General features: G+C 45.3%; 1 protein-coding gene across 1 annotated transcript in view; it reads right to left on the bottom strand.

The window, feature by feature from the left end:
- SYT14 (synaptotagmin 14) overlaps positions 1-22,233 on the bottom strand; it is a 116,812-nt gene extending 94,579 nt beyond the window's left edge. The window contains exon 1 of the mRNA XM_064164428.1: positions 22,168-22,233. The gene's annotated coding sequence lies outside the window, so the exon portion shown is untranslated. The remainder of the gene's footprint in view (positions 1-22,167) is intronic.
- Position 22,234: the final 1 nt, after the last annotated feature.

Raw genomic sequence — 22,234 nt, 5'->3', positions numbered from 1 at the left:
AACAAAACAAAACAAAACAACAAACCCAAATTAAAAATAAAACCCCCCAAGCAATTCTGTGTAACTGGAAGCACAGCTCTTTTAAGGATTCCTCACTTATACAATTACAGAGAAGTTAAGAACTCTAAGGAAGAGCTCTAGAATCATAACTTCAAGCTGGTGACACAAAACTGAGTGGCTGACAGATCAGCAGGACCGAGGCAGGCCAAGGAATTGGACAGGGAGAAATTTAAATTGGACGAGGGCAGATATAGAGTCTTGCATTTGGGAGAGAACAACCCTAGGGATCAGTATATCACAGTATCATCAGGGTTGGAAGAGACCTCATAGATCATCAAGTCCAACCCTTTACCACAGGGCTCAAGGCTAGACCATGGCACCAAGTGCCACGTCCAATCTTGCCTTGAACAGCTCCAGGGACGGCGACTCCACCACCTCCCCGGGCAGCCCATTCCAGTGTCCAATGACTCTCTCAGTGAAGAACTTTCTCCTCACCTCCAGCCTAAATTTCCCCTGGTGCAGCCTGAGGCTGTGTCCTCTTGTTCTGGTGCTGGCCACCTGAGAGAAGAGAGCAACCTCCTCCTGGCCACAACCACCCCTCAGGTAGTTGTAGACAGCAATAAGGTCACCCCTGAGCCTCCTCTTCTCCAGGCTAAACAGTCCCAGCTCCCTCAGCCTCTCCTCATAGGGCTGTGCTCAAGGCCTCTCACCAGCCTCGTCACCCTTCTCTGGACACGCTCAAGCATCTCAATGTCCCTCCTAAACTGGGAGGCCCAGAACTGAACACAATACTCAAGGTGTGGTCTAACCAGTGCAGAGTACAGGGGCAGAATGACCTCCCTGCTCCTGCTGACCACACCATTCCTGATGCAGGCCAGGATGCCATTGGCTCTCTTGGCCACCTGGGCACACTGCTGGCTCATGTTCAGGCAGGTATCAATCAGCACCCCCAGATCCCTCTCTGTCTGGCTGCTCTCCAGCCACTCCGACCCCAGCCTGTATCTCTGCATGGGGTTGTTGTGGCCAAAGTGCAGCACCCTGCACTTGGAGCTGTTGAACCCCATCCCATTGGACTCTGCCCATCTGTCCAGGCAGTCAAGGTCCTGCTGCAGAGCCCTTCTGCCCTCCAACCCAGTCACATCTGCCCCCAGCTTAGTGTCATCTGCAAACTTGCAGATGACACTTCCCGAGAGCAAAGGCTCCTTTGGCCACAGAGATTCACCAATCAGAATGGCACTTCCAAAACTGATCATATTAGGTGACACCAGGGCTTGCTCACAAGACACCAGCAAGACACCAGGAAGTACCTAAACACCTGTGAGTACCTGTTTAACACTTTGGGAGGGGACATAATGGCCCAAGCCTTTGTTTTCCTCCAGCTCTTGTTTCCCCCACCAGCAGAAGGGTGGGGCAAGCCAGGACATCTAATGGGCCTATTAACCTTCCAGAACAACGTATGTTTTGAGCTTTGGGGAAAAGTGTAGTGCAAAGTTCAAAGGAAATATGAAAAATATTCAATATTCACAAATGCACTACAAAACATAACCACCAAATTATCCCAAAAACCAAATTGCGTTGCTGGGTTTTTTTCATTACAGTATTGTTTAAACTGTGAGGCAACAGCTCACAGAACAGCACTTTCTAAATTTCTGTGATCTTTGTCCCTTTCCAATATTAAACTGAATTTTCATTCTTTTAAATGATGTTACTCTGCATCTGGAATCTCTCCACTGCTGATTTCAATCTATACAATTACTTTGCCTTGGCAGTTCTTGTTGGCTCCCACTTTTGTTTTCAGCCCAATAGGCAGTCCAAGTGAAAGCTGCATTTTGCACCATCATTTTCTTTGCCAGTTCTCCCAGAGTCATTGGCCCTTGTTGCTGATTATCACCTGTGTACTTCATTCCCTCTCCTCTATACACACAGCATCCTTCTTAGGTTATTTGTTTGCTCTGTGTTTCACTTGAACCTGCTGTCCTGGAAGGACAAGCCTCAAACATGCCCTAAGCCAGACAATGGGCTGGGTGTTTCTAAGTCTGGTGGCCTGGACATGGCCCAGACATGCCTGGGCATGTCCTGAGTCCAGATAAACCAAATGCACACGTTGCACATGGCTCTGACCTCGTAGTACACATAGGGACTGTGTGTACCTCTGGCCATGTTGGGCAAACTTGATTCCATAGGTGAAGGTATCAGATTTCTCCCTTTAACTTTCTTCTACTATTGGCCATTGTCGTCTTAGGAAAGTGTGCTGGTTTGAGGCTAATTGGACTATTTTAATGAGAGAAATCACACCCTTGGCTGTGGAAAGAAAACAGTAGTGATGTCTATTTCACTCACAGGGTTTGCTTAGACATATAAAAGCAAGAACACAAAGAAAAGGTCAGCCTGTGGCCAGCAGAGCTCCCAAGATGCATAGATAGCAGAGCTGCTCAGCTGCCACCTTGAAAGGTAGGCATCCCCACCATGGACTAGCACCTGTTATGCTGGTGAGACTGGTGCCACTCACAGCTCAGCCACCTATGCTCTCGGTTTATATGTGCTCAGAATGCTGTGATATAAGTAAGACAGTTGTAATCTAATGCATTGAGAACAATACTGGAATTGTAAGACCTGGTACTCACACTGCTATCACTAACCTACTGTGTGACTCTGAGCAAGTCTTTGAATGTCTCTGTCTCAGTTGCTTGTCTCTGGTAATTAGTTACCTTTGGACACAGCCTAGAGATCATGGTGATTTATGGATAAAGAGTCCTGTTTACATAGAATACATTTCCATGATTTAACAGTGAGATTTATAGCTTTAACAGTTGAAAAACTTAACTGAACTATACCTTGTTTGCAGGTCTCTATGCTGAGGAATTTTAGCAGAATGATGTGCCCACATGGTATGATTAAGGTCAAAGGAGTAGAGATAATCCAGCTTTATGCAAATTAATATCCATGCTGTACACATTCCACTCACAGGTTTTGTCATCATATATGCTGGTCTTGTTTCAAGCTAGCATATTACGACTGTATCAGGCAGGTTAGATCAGCTAAATGAACATCATTTATCTTCTGAGTTAATGATCAGACATTTATTTTTAAAGATAATATACTGCTCAGTGTCCTAAAAGAGCCAGCAATACAGGACTGAACAGAATGGGTGCAATTATGGGCTGATGTTCAGCAGGCAGAGAATAGTCCTGAGTGACTCCAGTAAGAAATGTGTCATTGTACCAAAAAAAAAAAATGACTGAGCCCTTACATCACAGTTAAATGCCAGTCCTACAAAAATCCCTGGTTCTAGAAAGGAAATACACAAACACTTCCCATCATGGTCAGAGAATGACCGTGAATACCTCTACTGGTGTGAGCCTTGTACCTGCTGTAGTAGGCCTGATGGCCCAAAAGAGGCTTGCCCAGGTATGTTTTTCTCCTCTCCCTTTTCTGTTTTGAGGAGAAGCAGCCATGGGAAAGAAGACAAAGAACCTGGAGCCACTGAGTTTAAGGACTCTGGCCTGCCCAGATTTGTTTACTACCTGTGGTAAACAAGGTACACACACTTAGCTTGTGCCTGCCTTGTGCCAGGCCTATGCTTTTCCCAAATTTGGGTAAAGCAAGCCTATGGCTCCACCTAATACGGTCAGTCTTGGATAACTGCCATTCTGATTGGCTATTCCGTGTCCAAAGGCCCCTTAGTCTCAAGCTACATTGATAAAAGGAGATAAGCAGGTAAATACAATGTGTGTTCTACCATTGTACTCATGCCTCCTGTTGCCTGCTGTTATTGCTTACCACCTCAGTGCATCCTGAATTGCCTGGAAACTGCCTGCCTCGAGTTTACCAGGAACAGCTTCCATGAGGCAAAAGATTATGGAAGGGCACTGCCCCAGCAGCACAGGGAAAAGCCAAACTGCTGGAGTGCTTCCCAGCTTGGGGTAGTAAGCAGAAAGGCAGGCTGCAGTTTGGTCTGAGAGAAGCCAGGTCCAGGACCTAAGGACCAGACAGACTTGCATACTGGTGGGGAAGCGGCATGAACTGTGCAAGAACAGAGCTACACAGAATGGTGCAAAAGCAGGAGCCCTGCAAAAGAGGGAACTCTGCACCTGCAAAGGCAGGAACTCTGTGCTTTTCTCCCCCCTCCATGTGTAATATTTTCCTAGACAAAGTGCCCACTTGCCACATACTGGGTGCAAAGAATCCAGCCAACCTGCAGCAGATTCCAGCACGGGCTTTCCCACGAGTCAGTACACGTGAGGAAAAGCTGCCTTTGCTGTCCACCACTTCAAGCCCACAAGGGAGGTCAGGAAAGCAGCTTTTGCAGCTTCTTCTTCCCCCATTCAAACCTCCAGAGATGCAGCAAGGGGAAGAAGGGATTTGGAATGCCCCACAATGCCACATTGTTAGAAATACCCAAAGGTACCAAAGCACAAGGAGAGTGGATCTTTGCTTTCCCAGTGCTTGTGTGTTGTTGTTGGAGCCTTCGCCAATACAGAGCACTTAGAATAGATTCAGGCTTTTTTTTTTCCTTCTTCTTTTTGAGAAGATTTTTGTGTAAAATTCATAAAATTTATTTTAGGAAGTGCAAGACAGACGCCATAAAGAGGAGTTGCAGAGGGAGAAAGAACAATTTTTTTCAATAAAGAATTGGGCAGGTATTGGAGGGCTGTATTTTATTGCCAGCTATACCACAAGCTGCTCATGCTATGTTAGACAAATCAACAATTTTTTAGGCACATATTCATTATACAGCTTAGAAGCAAAAGCAAAAATAAAGCTCATGGTTTGTTTCTAAATTGTTTGTCAGAACAGTCTTTCATGGCTTATTCTTCCAATTCATACAATCATAGAATCAACCAGGTTGAAAGAGACCTACAAGCTCAGCCAGTCCAACCTAGCACCCAGCCCTAGACAATCAACCAGACCATGGCACTAAATGCCCCAGCCAGGCTTTGCTTGAACACCTCCAGGGACAGCAACTCCACCACCTCCCTGGGCAGCCCATTCCAATGCCAATCACTCTCTCTGACAACAGCTTCCTCCTAACATCCAGCCTAGACCTCCCCCGGCACAACTTCAGACTGTGTCCCCTTGTTCTGTTGCTCTTTGCCTGGAAGAAGAGCCCAATCCCACCTGGCTACGACCTCCCTTCAGTTAGTTGTAGATAGCAATGAGGCCAGCCCTGAGCCTCCTCTTCTCCAGGCTAAACACCCCCAGCTCCCTCAGCCTCTCCTCACAGGGCTATGCTCCAGGCCCCTCACCAGCTTCACTGCCCTTCTCTGGACATGTTCCAGCACCTCAACATCTCTCTTGAATGGAGGAGTCCAGAACTGGACGCAGTACTTAGGGTTGAAAAACAACTTTTAAAGCATTTTTGTAAAAGGCTGGTTTGGGGTTTTTTTAATGGTTTGGATGGGAAAGAGACAAGGGAAGACAGAAAAGCCATATTTCGCCTTTAAATGTGCATAAATTAAGATCATAAAGTAAAAAAATTCAAAGGATTTGACTTTCAAGATTTCAAACGCTTTATCCCATCTGGCTTACATTTTGCCCAAAGAAAAAGATTCTGCTCTCTGGGGACAGGGAGAGAACAACACTTAGGAAGCCTGTTCAGTGAAGTCTAAGCAGGCTCTGACCTGTGAAGCTGTGCTCCTACACTGATCCATGGCGACAGCACAAAAGAATGTGTGGGAAGCAGGAGGGGGCGTGTGGTTGATGAATCCATGCCAGTGTCGTTCCACCAGCAAAATCCCCTCTTGGTGAGAGGAAGCTGCTGCAGAAGCTCCTGCACGCTGAAGGCTGCAGCTGTGTACATGGAGTACTTATGCTAATTTTGCCCAACCTGGGAAGGGATTGGGGGCGGCTTTATCACCAACACAATATACTTCTGCTGAGCACTCATTTTAGCTTGGGGCAGTGAACAGAATTAAGCCCAGAGAACAGAATCTATTAATATGGATAGAGAGCAACAGTTTATTTTCTACCATTTAGCTTAGAGATAACCAGAGTTTTCTCACTGTGTTCTAAGGTCGTGTTGCCATAGTAGGCATAGACGTTCAGAACAGTTAACTGCTGTTCACAGAAGGAACTGGCTCTGAGGAGTTAGGGAACAGCAGTTCAGAAGAGGATACAAAGGCAATTACAGATGCTGCAGGCAAATGAAATATTTTCTTCTTTCATCACAATGCTTACAGTCTCTGTTTTGACACTGGTGGAACAAGAATAAATGCCAAGAAAGGAAATACAATCCCCACTCAAAGATTTACTGGGCCATTCACTACAGGAAGGATATTGAGGTGCTGGAGCATGTTCAGAGAAAGTCAACAAGGCTTGTGAAGGGCCTATGAGGAGCTTCTGAGGGAGCTGTGGTTGCTCAGCCTGGAGAAGGAGGTTGAGAGGAAACCTCATCACTCTCTACAACTACCTGAAGGGAAGTTGGAGCAAGGACGAGGGCAGCCTCTTCTTGATGACAAGTGAGAGGACTAGAGGAAATGGTTACAAGTTACACCAAGGGAAGGTTAGGCTGGGTATTAAGAAATACTTCTTCACCAAAAGGATTATCAAACACTGGAATGGCCTGCCCAGGGCAGTGGCAAAGTCACCATCCCTGGAGCTGTTCAAGCAGGGTGTGGACCTGGCTCTTAGGGACATGCTTTAGTGTTGATCCTTCACAGTGCTGGGTCAAGGGTTGGACTGGATGATCTTTGAGATCTCTTCCAAACAGATATATTCTGTGATTTTAAGGAGATAGATCAAGTCATTAAAGTCTCTTCCAACTTAAGCCATTCTCTGATTCCATGGTATTCTCAATACATGGTGACAGGGTTCTTGAAATCAAGGACTGACTCATGTATAAATAGTAATGGATTAACCCTACCTCCTGAACTGAACTTGGTACTGTCTGAAGCTGTGCCAAGCCCCGCAAATCAGGAGATAATAATTTGTGAGTAAATACTTAAAAGCCTCCTGTAAATCACCAGGACTAGTTGATTGGATAGGGCTGGGTGATAGGTTGGACTGGATGATCTTGGCAGTCTCTTCCAACCTGGTTGATTCTATGATTCTATGATTGCCTTCTGCCATAAACAGAAAGGAGCTCCTTGAGTCCATCTAGTGGACAAGCTGTGTTTGGCTGCAAGAACCTTCTCCTCCAGTTCAATTAGTGTTTTTATTTCTAGATCTAGTTATTCCGCTGTATATTTCCATGACTGTGCTAAGAACCAATTATTAACATTAGTGTTGGGGGTGGTGAGAGTTCTGAACATCAAAATTAATAAACAGTATTAATTTTGGGAAAATATCATCTTGCATTAATGAATTACCCCTTCATAACAATTTCTTTTTGGGGTGGGCAAATGTTTGAAAGGTACAGCCTGGGTGCTGGGCTCAGTAGTAGCCAAAGCACTGCTATATCATCAACACTCAGCTACAGCCTTGCAAAGCACAGCACTAGAAAGGTGCTCTGAGAAGAATTAACTCCAGCTCAGCCAAACCAAATCCAAACAAAAAAAATAAATGGGAGGACTAATGGGATTACAGAGCAAGACAAACACAGACAAGTGTGGCACCTGACCTAACACCTTTGTTTAAGCAAATTTTCCAGAGGGAAACAATAAAGGCAGTACAGCCTCAAACATCAGCATATCTACTTTGAGATACTAAAATGAACCTCTGCTTCCTACTGACCATGCAAAGGAAGCCTTGGGTTGCCCCGCTAGCAGAGAGGGACTGAATGGAGACACGTTCAGGGAACACAGGTAAGGTACTTTTGGGCCTCACTTGACCAGCTACTTGTTTTCCTTTTTGAAGGCCATTTGCAATGAGAGTAACCTAAAACATCTCTGAATAATTTAAGGAGACCAGACATGCACACAGCTAATGAACAAGCAGGCAGCACTAACCTTACCTTTGTAAGCTGTCTGGGGCTGGGGTGAGAAGGTGAGGCGTCTAGCAGGACTGTACATCACCAGCATCATTAAGCTGCTTGTGAGCTCCATGGGCAAATACAGAGAACAAGCCAAATAGTTTCCTGCACAGCAGGAAATACAGAAATAATTTTGTACAGCACAAATTTGTTAATTAATGTGCCAGGAAATTTTATATTTCTAACTGCTAAAAAAAGGAAAAATAGATTATATGCCAAAGGCAACAAGTTGAAGAAGTTTGTTAATGTTTTTGTTCTTTCACCCAGACAAAAAGAGCAGCTTTTAAAATTAATTCCAGCATTACTTGGAACAAGCCCAAACGAATATAATGGTTTATATAAATGCACCTTGGAGTCAGCATCTCGTGTTTCAGCACTTCTAGTCAAATCACCTCTTAAAACAGTACCTCATCCATATGCTTCATACACATCTTTTATGTTCTCAGTAAATCAGAAGATGGATGCTAAAATCTAGACTGAAAACTTAATTCTTCTGGGTTTTTAACAGATTTAGGTAATGCAGGTCAAATGGATTTTATAGTGGCAGATGCAACCTCTCCTTTATAATTCAGGCAAGCAATGAATTGGAAGAGGTTACCAAGGAAGAAATATCTGCAAGAGGAAAACTAAGGGAGAAAACCAAAATATTTGTGGGTTCAATGAAGAACTACAGATTGGTTTACACTGGGAGGGGCCTCAAGGATCATCCAGTTCCAAACCCCTGACACAGGCAGGGACACCTCCCAGTAGAACAGGTTGCTCAAGGCCTCATCCAACCTGGCCTTGAACACCTCCAGGGAGGGAGCAGCCACAACCTCCCTGGACAACCTATGCCAGTGTCTCATCACCCTCACTGCAAAGAATCCTTTCGTAACATCTAGTTTGAATCTCCCCTTTGCCACTTTAAACCCATTACCCCTTGTCCTGTCATTAAAAGACCTTGTCAGTAGTCCCTCCCCAGCCTTCCTGGGGACCCCTTCAGATCCTGCAAGGCCACTCCAAGGTCTCCTCAAAGCCTTCTCTTCTCCAGGCTGAAGAGGCCAACTCTCTGAGCCTCATAGCAGAGCTGCTTCAGCCCTCTGACCATCTCCGTGGCCTCCTCTGGACTCACTCCAACAGTTCCATGTCCTTCTTGTGTAGGGGGCTCCAGAACTACACACAGGACTCTAGGTGGGGTCTAAGGAGAGCAGAGCAAAGGGGCAGAATCCCCTCCCTTGCCCTGCTGGCCACACTGCTCTTGCTGCAGCCCAGCACAGGGTTGCTGTCTGGGCTGCACTCACACTGCAGGCTCATGTTGAGCTTTTCATCAGCCCAGACCCCCAGGTCCTTTTCCTCAGGGCTGCTCTCAGCCATTCCCCACCCAGCCTGGAGTTGCGCTTGGGATTGCACTGACCCAGGTGCAGGACCTTACACTTGGCCTTGTTGAATGTCCTAAGGTTGGCCTGGGCACACCTCTGCAGCCTGTCCAGAATAAACTTTTTTTCCAATACAATTTGTAAGAACTATGAGAGAGGCATGGAAGGATTACATGGGTTCCTGTCCCTCAGGAACCTCAAAGGGATGCTTTTATTTTATTAATGTACTACTTCTAGTTAAGCTTCCTGAAGCCCAAAAAGCCTAACAGAACAATACAATAACAGGATGCCTTCCCCTCTTCCCACTTTGGAAAGAAAGCAATTAGATGTAGAGAGGAAAAGGGGTGAAACACCCAAGGAACAGTCTTGCTTCCATCTGGAAGTGAAAAGCAAAACTTCCACAACAAATAAAAGGTATTTAAGGTAAGGAGAGTTATAAAAAGGTATAAGGAAGGGAAGCAAGATACAAAATATATATACAATCAGATTGATGGCAATGGATGGAGGTAGATTCAGGAGGTGGTTGTCCCACCATGTAGTAGAGTGGCCACGTGGCAAAGAAGGAGCAGCAGAAACCAGGGTGCTGCTGGTAGGCAGGGCAAAGAGAGAGAGAAAACAGGCAGTTCCTCTGTTTTTATAGGGGGTCTAGACAGAAGTGAGAGTGGGCTAACCATTGCACCTGGGGTCAGGTTCAGAGCACCTCCAGGAGGGTTAAACCTTTACATGTTTTAAGGAAAAAATGGGTGCAGTAAGGGCTTTTTGGTTAGGATTTTTGCCACTGGAAAATAATCTCAAGATCATGGTTCCAATAAAACAGATCTTCTTGATCAGTAGCTAAGAGAAAGCAGAGACTGGTCAGGAATCACTATGGATGTACAGGGTGACTGGCATTTTGGTGAGCTTTTAAATCATTTTCATCACTTGAACTTCTTTACAGATTAATTCCTTCAGATTAAAGGAGCATAGCTCAAGCAGTTTATCAAATATCATGTGGTGCAAAGCCTTTACTTCTGTAACACTCAAAGTAACAAATATTTATGGGTTTAGGCCCATTTTACCTGTGTGCACTGTAAGTCATACACATTAATAATATGCAATAACTGCATTACTACATGTCTCACAAACCAGGTGATGACATTCAGTCCTAAATCATCACCACTGAAAAGATGGCCACACACTTTTATGCAATACAGTTTACTGATAAACGAAAACTAAGAGAAGGAGAACATGGAGTTATTTACACAGAATCATAGAATCACAGAATCAACCAGGTTGGAAGAGACCTCCAAGCTCATCCAATCCAACCATGCACTCCATGTCTCACAGTGAGCTGCACTCTCCCTGTCTGCCATCCAGTCCTGTCCTTCCTCCATATCCAGCACCTCACATGTCAGCCTTCATGCCACTGCCAGCCCAAGCTCCCTTAGTATTAGTATTAATGAAACAGCCCAGCTAGAAATCTGGCCATCTCCCAGAACAGAAGGACATGTTTTCCTCACATCAAATGAACAATATTTTAGCAGCAAAGCTTCACTTTGGTTTGTGGTGCCCACAAGCATCTTCTCTGGGCAGTATTAGCATCTGTTTGTTTTGGGAAGCAGAATTAAACAAAGCTAATTCATCTGCTTCACCTAAACCCCTTCTTAATTCAAAAAAAAAAATGGTGGAGCTGATGAAGGACCTTTAAAAAAGTGCTGTCTTAAAGCTGGATGCTACATGAGAATCATAGAATCAGGTTGGAAGAGACCTCCAAGCTCAGCCAGTCCAACCTAGCACTCAGCCCTAGACAATCAACTACACCACAGCACTAAGTGCCCCATCCAGGCTTTGCTTGAACACCTCCAGGGACAGCGACCCCACTACCTCCCTGGGCAGCCCATTCCAATGACAATCACTCTCTCTGCCAACAACTTCCTCCTAACATCCAGCCTAGACCTCCCCTGGCACAACTTCAGACTGCATCCCCTTGTTCTGCTGCTCTTTGCCTGGCAGAAGAGACCAACCCCACTTGGCTACAGCCTCCCTTCAGGTAGTTGTAGACCACAATGAGGTCTGCCCTGAGCATCCTCTTCTGCAGGCTGCACACCCTCAGCCTCTCCTCACAGGGCTATGCTCCAGGCCCCTCACCAGCTTTGTTGCCCTTCTCTGCACACATTCCAGTACATGTTCCACTTATTTACATCTGGACCTCAATAAGAATGTGGTGCAGGGTAATCCTGTATGCTTGTCTAGGGTGTAGTTACAGCATTGAGATGAGCATCACCAGCTGAGTTAGAGTGCTAATCACACCTCCACTCCCACTGACTTTCAACTGAATTTGAGTATCCGCAGCCCTCTCAGATCTGCAGAAGCACAACTGAATGCTGTAAACATACTTTTCCAACTGTACTCGTGCTCAAAAATCATGTGCTTTGTACTCATAACATGCCCTCCTCATTGTCAGCATCTAAGCACTCTGGTATAAATTTGACTGTTACTGTTAATGTTTCATGGATATCTGAAAGCTTTATACTTGGAGTCTTCAAGTCTTCTAGAGGTCAAGAAGGAGAATGATTTACTGTATTTCCAGAAAATCCCTCTTTTAACAGTTGTATATGTTAATAGCAGGATGAAAAGTTTTACTTGTTCTTAGGATCAAAATGGTTTCAGTTTGAAGTGACCTTAAAGATCATCTAGTTCCAAGCCCCCAAGTATACCAAGCAGGTACATTTCAGACCTGACCAGGCTGTTCAAAGCACAGTTGGATGGCCAGGGTTGGAGCCTCCCCAATGTCTCTGGCAATCTGTTCCAGTACTTCAAATACTAGCTGGTGAGGGGTCTGGAACACAAATCCTATGAGGAGAGGCTGAGGGAGCTGGGCCTGTTTAGCCTGGAGAAGAGGAGGCTCAGGGGTGATCTTATTACTGTCTACAACTACCTGAAGGGGCATTGTAGCCAGGTGGGAGGTGGCCTATTCTCCCAGGTAACCAGCAATAGAACAAGGGAACACAGTCTCAAGTTGTGCCAGGGGAGGTATAGGCTGGATATTAGGAGGAAGTTTTTGCCAGAGAGAGTGACTGGCATTGGAATGGGCTGCCCAGGAAGGTGGTGGAGTCACTGTCCCTGAAGGCGTTGAAGAAAAGCCTGGATGGGGCACTTAGTGCCATGGTCTAGTTGGCTGGATAAGGCTAGGTGCTAGGTTGGACACAGTGCTTGAATGTGAGCCTTCAGCCCTCCTGCTAGTCCTCATTGCCCTGGCTTCCTGAGATCATCTGATTTGGACTATGCCATGCATTAAGATGCTTGCTCTCAATAATGCTTGAGTAGATCCCACACTGGATGTAGGTCCAGGTATTGAGTCCTTACATTTTGCTACCAAGAAAGGATTTAATTTCTGTTAAAACTTTCCTTCTAGTAAATATAAATGCAAGCAAAAGAAAGGATGGAGGTGCAATATAGACCAGCATTTTAACCTAGCTTTAAGTTACAGTGAAGCAAGAAAATGTCACAGTATGCTAATTATTTAATCAACCCACATCTTCTCTGCTGTTCATGTATTATTCTATCAATTGAACACCATCTGCCCTCACAGAAAATGTTCCTGCAACATACAGAATATTTAAGCTGGCAAACGACTACCATCATGTTCACACTAGAAAGTCATGAACCTGAAAAAGCTTGAGGAGCTTTGGGACACTGAAAACATCTCCATCTCTCTCTTGTCTTTCCTCTAGAGAAATCTATAGCTTCTATTTTCACTTCAAATAATGAAATTATTTCAATAATGCAAGTAGGAAACCAAGCTTTGGAATTCAGAGTTCTTTTTAGTAATGAATTTCTGTCAGTTGAAGAAGTGTGGGAAGCAGGAGTGGGGAGAGGGAGAGGCAGCGGCTCTGGCTCCTCTTGTCCATCTGCTCCAGTGGCATTTCCCAGCTGGGCTGGGGCTGGCACTCAGCACTCTCCTCCACAGACAGGTCTATTTTATGGACCTGCCTTATATACCCTGGGAGAAGAAGCCTCTGTCTGTATTAACGCTCATCCCTTATGTGGATAGCAAGTCCTGGCCTGGTATGTGTTTTAGAAGGCCAAGAGCTAATTACTGTCTCAAACATCAGCACAACTGCTTTGGTCAAATGAGACCTTGATAAAATACTCTACAGAAAGGATTTTGAAAACATTGTCTAGGAAGCACAGATTATAAAGGGATGATTACCTTGAACAGATAAAATGAAGTATGAAACCTTGCTAAGTGCAGTGAATAACAGAATCTATGCCAAACGAGGAGCAATGTGCCCTTGTGGCCAAGAAGGCCAATGGGATCTTGGGGTGTATTAAGAAGAGTGTGTCCAGCAGATCAAGGGAGGGTCTCCTTCCTATTTACTCTGCCCTGGTGAGACTTCATCTTAAATACTGCATTCAGTTCTGTGCTCTCCAGTTTAAGAGGGACACGGATTTGCTGGAGAGGGTCCAGCAGAGGGCTACAAGGATGATGAGGGGACTGCAGCACTGCCTGATGAGGAGAGGCTGAGGGACCAGGGAGGTGGTGGAGTCACCGTTATTGGAGGTGTTCAAACAAAGCCTGGATGGGGCACTTAGTGCCATGGTCTAGTTGATTGGCTAGGGCTGGGTGCTACGTTGGACTGGATGAGCTTGGAGGCCTCCTCGAATATGGTTTATTCTATCATTCTATGATACTGGTCCTCAATGCCTCTGTTGTCCTTATCATGGATTCTTTGGAGCAGGACCAGAGATTTCCAGTGAGACTGGAATTTGGCCCAGTGTACCAGCCCCATAAAATATAATTGTCTCTTGGTTAAACAATGCCAAGCACATCTCAGCCAGATGCCTATTTACTGACTACTGAGAGAAGAAAAAACCCACAAAAGCTCTCAGATGTTATTGCTTGGGTTTGCAGGATGTAGGACATGTTAATTACAAACAAATTAAATGATCACAAAACAAAGCTGAGTCATGTAATGTGATTTGGCTGTAATTCTCAGTGTAAGAAAAAAATGAAAGGAAGGGGCTTGATGAACATAAACTCTGCTTTAAAAAAATGTTTTTGTTATATATTACCTATTTGCTTAAGATTGTAATTCACTTTTCTTTCTGCTCTAGGGTAATGGACTGTAAAATTGCCTAAAACTGTTGTTCATTTAGACCAGTAAAGGAAGAACCCTGGTCAGCTAAGACCTGCTCTGACAAAAATATGTCTTCTTTCCTAGAAAAGGATAACTCCAATGTGGTGTTCATTCAGGAAACACCACATTGGCAGTCATGGGCAGGGCAGTGGGTTGGTGAGCACTTTAAAGCTCAGCCTTCCCTGGGACCTTGTCCACCCGACTCAATTCAATGTCCAGACCCAGGATTTTCAGAGGCCTCTTGAAAAAAAAACAGACAACAAACCCAGCACTGCCTGGATGTGCCACACCAGGGCACCCCAAGACCTTGGGCACTGAGGTATATCATTCCCCTGGGACTTTTCCAGCCCTGCAGTATCAGCCAAGCAGCTCAGCAGGATGAGGAGCTGAACCCTGGGGGGGCAGAGGCAGTAGACCCTTGTTGTGCCCTAAGAAGTCTGATGGCTCTCCAATTCCAAAACACAAACATGCCTTCTTCCAGCTCTCCCATGCCCTGGCTCAGATGTACAGCTTTACTTCCTACAGCAAAGCACACAGCAGCAGTTTTGCCTACATTTATGCCAAGAAAGCAGCAATGTTCACACAAATGCCACCCCCCCCGAACAACTTCCTCCCATTCCTTTGTACCATCACCACTGAAATAGTTCTCCTAATTTTGAACATTGATTTTCCTTGTTGCTTATCCTATGCACTACAAAGGGCAGATGTTCCTGCTCTACATTAGTGATTTATCATAGAATCACTCAGATTGGAAAGGACCTCCAAAGGTCATCTAGTTCAACACTCCTGCAGTGATCAGGGATGTCTTGAACTAGAACAGGTCATCCAGAGCCCTGTCAAGCCTCACCTTGAGTATCTCCAGGGATGCATTTGAACACCTAAGCATTTTACCTTTTACTCACCTTTTTTACTTTCAAAGTCTGCCTTGGACTAATTGGCTCAAGACTTACTATGAATGCATGTCCTGGAAGGCTAAGAGGCCTAAAACATGTCCTGGCTTGCCCCACCCTTTGGCTGATGGGGAAGGAAAACAAAGGCTTGGGACACTATGTCCCCTCGCAAAGTAATAAACAGGTACCCACAAGCACTTGTGAGTGTCTTGCTCCAGTAAGGGTGAGCAAGGCCTGGTTTCACCTAATATGGGCAATTTGGCAACGTGCCATTCTGACTGGTGAATCTCCGTGGACAAAGGAGACATTAGACTTGGGCAAACAATATAAATGGAGCTAAGTTGCAAGCAGTGTGCTCTGCCCAGCCTCACTGCTCAGCTTGGACAATGTGCTCTGCTCTGCCTCACTGTTCTGCTTGGACAATGTGCTCTGCTATGCCCTGCCTCACTGCTCTGCTTGGACAATGTGCTCTGCTCTGCTTCACTGATCTGCTCAACGTGCTCTGCCCTACCTCACTGCTCTGTTTGGTCAATGTGCTCTGCTCAGACAACATGCTCTGCCTTGTGCTTCACATGAGCTTAGCCCTGATGTTTTGGGCTTGAACGACCTGGAAACTGAAGTGCTTTGAGTTTGCCAGAAGGGACATTGCCTAGGTGGCGTGGACCTTGAGAAGCATCTTGGAGAAGGGTGGGGAGAAAGCAGCCTGACTTCCTGTGGCAAGGACCTGTCTCTGCCGCAAACCACCACCGCTCACAGGAACAAAGCCTGCAGTTCCAACACTGCCGCAGAGGAGCCAGGGGCTCTCTCTAAACTCTACTCCACCAATGTTAGTAGCACAGGCTTTTCCTAAGGCTCCAGGCTGCCTATTTATAAGTGGGGCAAAGCCATTTTGTGATTATTTCCAGTTTTGTGATTCTCCTAAATTACTAACTTGCCCATAAGCACCCTTGTGAAGATTTTCCTGTCCGAATTAGAACCCAAGTTTAAATAGTTTGTGGGCAGGGATTTTCAGAAATAAAATAACTACATAATTTACAGTTCCTGCCTCGTTAATTGCACCAAATAATTCAATGCAGTGTCCCAAATTAGATGGATACCCCATGCCAGAAAAGGCCTGATTTTTGAGTAGAAGGGATGGATTACGTCAGAGGTCTTAAAGATTATACTTTATAGAAGTAAGCAACTCTGAATTACACATATTTTTTCTTCAATGTCATCATACTGTGAGCTCCTGTTCAATACCACACCACCTTGTTCTGTTTTTGCAGATCTTTTTACTAAGCAGAAAAATTTGCTAAGCTATTTTCATAGAATCAACCAAGCTGGAAGAGACCTCCAAGATCATCCAGTCCAACCTAGCACCCAGCCCTAGCCTATCAACCAGACCATGGCACTAAGTGCCCCAGCCAGGCTTTGCTTGAATACCTCCAGCAACAGCGACTCCACCATCTCCCTGGGCAGCCCATTCCAATGCCAATCACTCTCTCTGGCAACAACTTCCTCCTAACATCCAGCCTAGACCTCCCCGGCACAGCTTGAGACTGTGTCCCCTTGTTCTGTTCTGTTACTTTGTGTTGTGCATTTGGTTATTCCATCCCATGACCATGACCTTGATATTGTCATTTTTTCTTAATTTCCCAGGCCATTCTTCCCATTTGTGGATAACATGTTCAGTTCAGATCCTGCTCCTTAAAGGCCTTGAAACTTCTTATCATTCACAAATGTAGTAAGTGTATGGCTTTGTCAACCAGTGGCCTCCAAAAGGCCTTTTGAAAACTATTCTGAGAGCTGGTTTGAAGGAAAACAATTTCTTGAAGCCTTCAGTTCAAGGAAGCAGCCTGCAGAGACAGACAGAGGAAGGGAAGAGAAAAGCCAGACCCTGTTGAGCACCTCTCTCCCACTCTCTCACCAAAAGCATGCAAGAAGTGAGAGAAAAAGACACCCGGCATAGCTATTTTACCTCCTCCAAAGACCCTGATTAGAGGCTTGAAAAGCCTCCAAGACACACAGACTGAGGCACCAGCAACCACACCCCTTCTTTCCTGAACTTTCCTTAGCTACAGTGAGATGTTTCTTTCCTAGTAAAATCCAACTGCTGCTTTTAACATGTCTGATGTCAGCTGGAGGAACAGATGGCTCAATAGTTCATTTCAAAATTCAAAACCAGCACAAATTTCATTAATTGCCTCGCAGGACGAGCAGGGAACAGAGCACTTCACATGTCCTAGCTGTGAATCACAGACACTTCTCATCATCATTCACAGATGACAGGTCAGTTGGGAAGTCATCTGCACACTGGGAAGGGTGGGGGTAAAAAAAAAAGAAAGCACAGCACAAGAAAATGCTTCAGTTGAGAACTCTGTAGGTAACAGAAAATGCCCCAGAATTGATTTGGCCTTTAACATTTGCCTTGGTTTTGAAATGTTTTCCTCAACGCTGTGCCACTTTTTGAAAGAGAACTCCTTAACACGAGAACATACTCAGTAACACAGCTACTGACTGGATCCAGGGAGCAAGAGAAACAAGGTCTGACTGCTGACCTCCACGTCCACACTGAACCGAGGAACACTGAAACGCACTGAAGATGTGTCTAAAACCTACCTCTTGCATTGCCTTCTCCAGTGGTAAAGGTACCTTATGCACCACTGAAGATCTTGTCAGGACACCTAAGAGAAAGCAGGTGCCCCAGAACCTCCCAGAGTACCTGGGGAGGGAGACTATGACAAAAGACTCTGTGCCCACCTTCAACAAGCCCCTGTATCAAAGAACTGAAAAAAATGACGGAACAAGAGTCTGAAACAAGTTACCTGTCTCAGCTCTAGTTTAAATTTCCCAGAGACTCCAATATAGTTAATAGAACCAATAACAATTTATAGGATGCCTTTCCCCCCCCTTTTTTTTTACCAATAGGGAATTAGCTATAGAGAGGAAAAGGTAAAACACACCCAAATAGTCTCACTTCTAGCCTTAATATGACCACTCATGCTTCTCTCTTACCTGCTGAATATTATTTTATCAATGTTAATAAAATACAATGCCAGGAAAAGATTGACCTTAATCTCCCACAGGATGTTGAGAGTCTTGTTGTGCTTTCCCCACCTTTGCTTTAGAAGGAACAGAACCACTGTGTCTTTATCACTGGGGCAAAATTCCTGTACCACACATGTGTGCATAACCAAATTCTGCTTAAGACATTCCTGCAAGAAATGGAAACACCACACACACAGAGAAAACCAGCTGCACTTGCTGTTCTGTAGCCCTCCCTAAATCTAAGTGGCCTTAGACTTGATTATTGTAAATGGGCAACAATGCCCAAAGGCATCCTGGCTTGTGTTAGAAAAAACGTGGCCAGCAGGGAGGTGATCATCTCCCTGCACTCGGCACTGGTGAGGCCACACCTCAGTATTGTGTTCAGTTCTGGGCCACTCACTATAGGAAGGACATTTAGGTGATGGAGCATGTCCAGAGAAGGGCAGTGAGATTCATGAAGGGCCTGGAGCAGATGAGCTACATCTAAGAGAGCTGGAGTTGTTCAACCTGGAGGAGGCTCTCTACAACTACCTGAAGAGAGATTGGAGTAAGGAGGAAGACAGACTCTTCTCCGTGGTGTCAAGAGGAAACAGTTGGAAGCTGCACCAGGAGAGGTTTAGGCTGGCTGTTAGGAAATATTTCTTTACTGGAAAGGTTATCAAACATTGGAATTGTCTGCTCAGGGCAGTGGTGGAGTTGCCATCCCTGGAGGTGTTCAAGTGGCACATGGATTTGGCACTTAGAAACACGATTTAGTATTGACCCTTGAGTGCTGGGTTGAGGGTTTGAGTGGATGATCTTTGAGGTCTCCTCCAAGTAGCTATATTCTGTGATTCGGTGAACTCACTGCCATTTAACCATGTTATGTCTGTGCCCACGACTCAGCACAAAACTGTTTCAGCTTTGATGAAAAAAAACCACTCATTATTAAAGCTAAATAGCCATTCTTTACTAACCTACTAATTAAATGGCAAGGAGAGCATTTGAAATCCAAAGCTCAGGACATGTAAATAGCATGGAGGTTGTTGCCTCTTACTCAGTGATAACAAAGTCTTGGCAACAGTTATGGCCCCGGCACCAAATTTCCTTTTTTTGCATGAGTGTAAACAAAGGTTAAATGAGACCTTAGAGCATCCTGGCAAACCTGTTTTAGCAATTCCAGCAACATCTCTTTAGATTTGTGTCAGCATCATCAGTGTGACTCAGGAAATGCAGTGTCAAGTGCAACATGTAAGGATTTAGTGTGATTATGCTGTTTTGTCTGAAAGACTAAGGCCAAATTTCTGCTTTTATTTGCAGTAACATAATTATGCTGTCGACTGCTCCAAGGTTGCCAGCCTAATTTTGTCCTCTGTTTTGTTGTTTCTCTGTACCTAACTTTGATCTCTCCCCTGTTCTTTGCTGAAGATTCCTGCATGCCTTTTACATAATCAAACATTTATTTCTTAAGTACCACTTAATGGTATGACCATTTCACCATCTTTGCTTCACGTAACTAATTCACAGTACTAGTTCATGCCTGTTAGCTGTTAGTCGGTGGTCCTAGCCCCACTCACAGTCCACCTGGTAAAAGAAGCAACCCTGCATCACATCTGAAGCTAATTGTTAATTCAAATATAACCAAGCTTGTGATAATTGCTTATCTCTTACCATCAGGCTCAGAAGACAGGACACTTAGCGCCTTGTTGACCAGTCTAAGTGCTGGCTACAGTAATACACATGTATTGCAAGCCCCATCCACTTGTTCTGCAGTCAAGCTTCTGTCTTCACACCCTCCTAGTTCTGGGTTCTCAGCATGGTACAACAGAGCCAGTGCTGGTACCCACCTGTGTACCAGCAATATCTTCACCTTCTCTATGGGTTTAAGGGTCATCTGGCATCTCTGGAGAGGGGAAAAATACAAAGCCTTACCTCAGTGACCTTCCCCAGGGCACCTGCTTCCCTCTCAGTGCAAGACCTTTGGGAGCAATTGGAATAGACCCACACGGTGAAGAGAGCAGAGCAGCCCTCCACTGTGCAGGTCTCTTCCTGGGCAGGACAGTATCGGGACAGCTTGGCAGGCTCTGCAACGGGAGGGGCTGTGGTCCTCCACTTGCTCACCTCTTCCTCTTTGCACACACATTTATGTGGACAGGCTTTCCGAAACTCCCTCCACAAAACAAACTGTTTCATCAGACATGCTTGGCTACCAATCCCCCAAAAAATTCCTACCCTGAAGAGTACCTTCTGGGGCTCAGGCTATGAGAGCATGACTAATGCAGAGCTGAGATGTTCCAGCAGCCTGTGACAGCATGGCTGTAATCGTTAATTCTGCTGTTGTCAACAAGAGAGCTCCACTTTCTGCCTCACCTGATTTGTCCCGTGCCTCCCAATGACCGCTGCAAAACGAACAGCCTGCCTCCTTCCAGGAGGCTGCTCCCCAGCTCCAGAGACAGACTGCCTGTCCCTAAGTCACCTTTCCCTCTCACCACCACAGTAACACAGTTGGCAGCAGAAGGCTGGCTCTTACCTTACAAACACATCCATTTAAAAAGATTTTTATTAATTACCTTTTCTACACCTTTGAAAGGAGCAAAAAAAGCATAACAAACCTGATACCCTAATTAGGTTTTACTAGTGAAAAAAAGAAGCCACTACACCATCAGCTCATCAGCTGCAAAAACAATCTTCCCATAAAGAGGTATGCCTTTCTTTTGGTCACCAATTACTAGGATTACCTGAGAGACACTGAATGTTGAGAAGAAACTCTTGTTTGATATCTTAAACCTAGTTCATTTTTAGCCCTAGGGCAGCCTGATCTAGGGTGGAGTGTCCCTGCCCATGGCAGGGGAGTTGGAACTAGATGATCCTTGTGGTCCCTTTCAACCCTGACTGATTCTATGATTCTAGGATGGATTCTTGCACTTGGACTAATGCAGTCCTACCACATGCTTTCAAAAACTAATCTCTCTGCTTTTAGGTAATTTTAAATTAGGCTTAGCTTCCTGGAAGAAGAAAAGAAATAAGATGCAGCAAGCAACAATTAAGAGGGAAAAGGAAACTCTAGCAACCCCCCCACTGGTGTGAGATAGGAGACCAGAGTTAACTGCACCACTTGGTTTTGTGCTCCACAAGTCTGGTTTGATGATCACAGGACCAGGCAGGCCTAAGCTCCTCTGTCTGCCAAGCTAACACTTTTCTCCTTTGGAAAGACTCCCTGGTGCAACTGACCAGCCAGAAGGGCTGCTGTAAGCAGGAGGCAAAGTTATTCAGGTCAAGCCCAGGAAAAAGTACAAAATGATAGCCCCTCATTGTGGAGACAGGGATGTAATGTGGCAGAGTCAGGAACAGACAGAAAAAGAGAATCATTTTCCCAAAACCTGCCCCCAGAACTATACACAGAAATCAATTTAGTTTTTATTAGTGGATTCAGCTTGATTGAGATCTTACAAGGATACCGTAGGTATCACAGTATCATCGAGGTTGGAAGAGGCCTCACAGATCATCAAGTCCAACCCTTTACCACAGAGCTCAAGGCCAGACCATGGCACCAAGTGCCACGTCCAATCTTGCCTTGAACAGCTCCAGGGATGGCGACTCCACCACCTCCCCGGGCAGCCCATTCACTCTCTCAGGGATGAACTTTCTCCTCACCTCGAGCCTAAATTTCCCCTGGCACAGCCTGAGGCTGTGTCCTCTCGTTCTGGCGCTGGCCACCTGAGAGCAGAGAGCAACCTCCCCCTGGCCACAACCTCCCCTCAGGTAGTTGTAGACAGCAATAAGGTAAATTTGACTATTTTAGAAGTCAGGAGTTTGAAAATGCTAAGCTACTAAATACAGCATTCCCTACTATTAACCAGGCTGAGCCCCAAAAGTTTACTCACAGGTGCGTGAGGCTGGCTGAGAGAAAGGGCGCTCCAGATGCTCCTCTGCTGCTCTCTTGCAAAAGAG

Source organism: Pogoniulus pusillus, chromosome 25, assembly GCF_015220805.1.
Source record: "Pogoniulus pusillus isolate bPogPus1 chromosome 25, bPogPus1.pri, whole genome shotgun sequence".
In the NCBI taxonomy this organism is placed as follows: Eukaryota; Metazoa; Chordata; class Aves; order Piciformes; family Lybiidae; genus Pogoniulus; species Pogoniulus pusillus.
The sequence above is the reverse complement of the archived record's forward strand: the minus strand, read 5'-3'. Positions and strand labels throughout refer to the sequence as shown.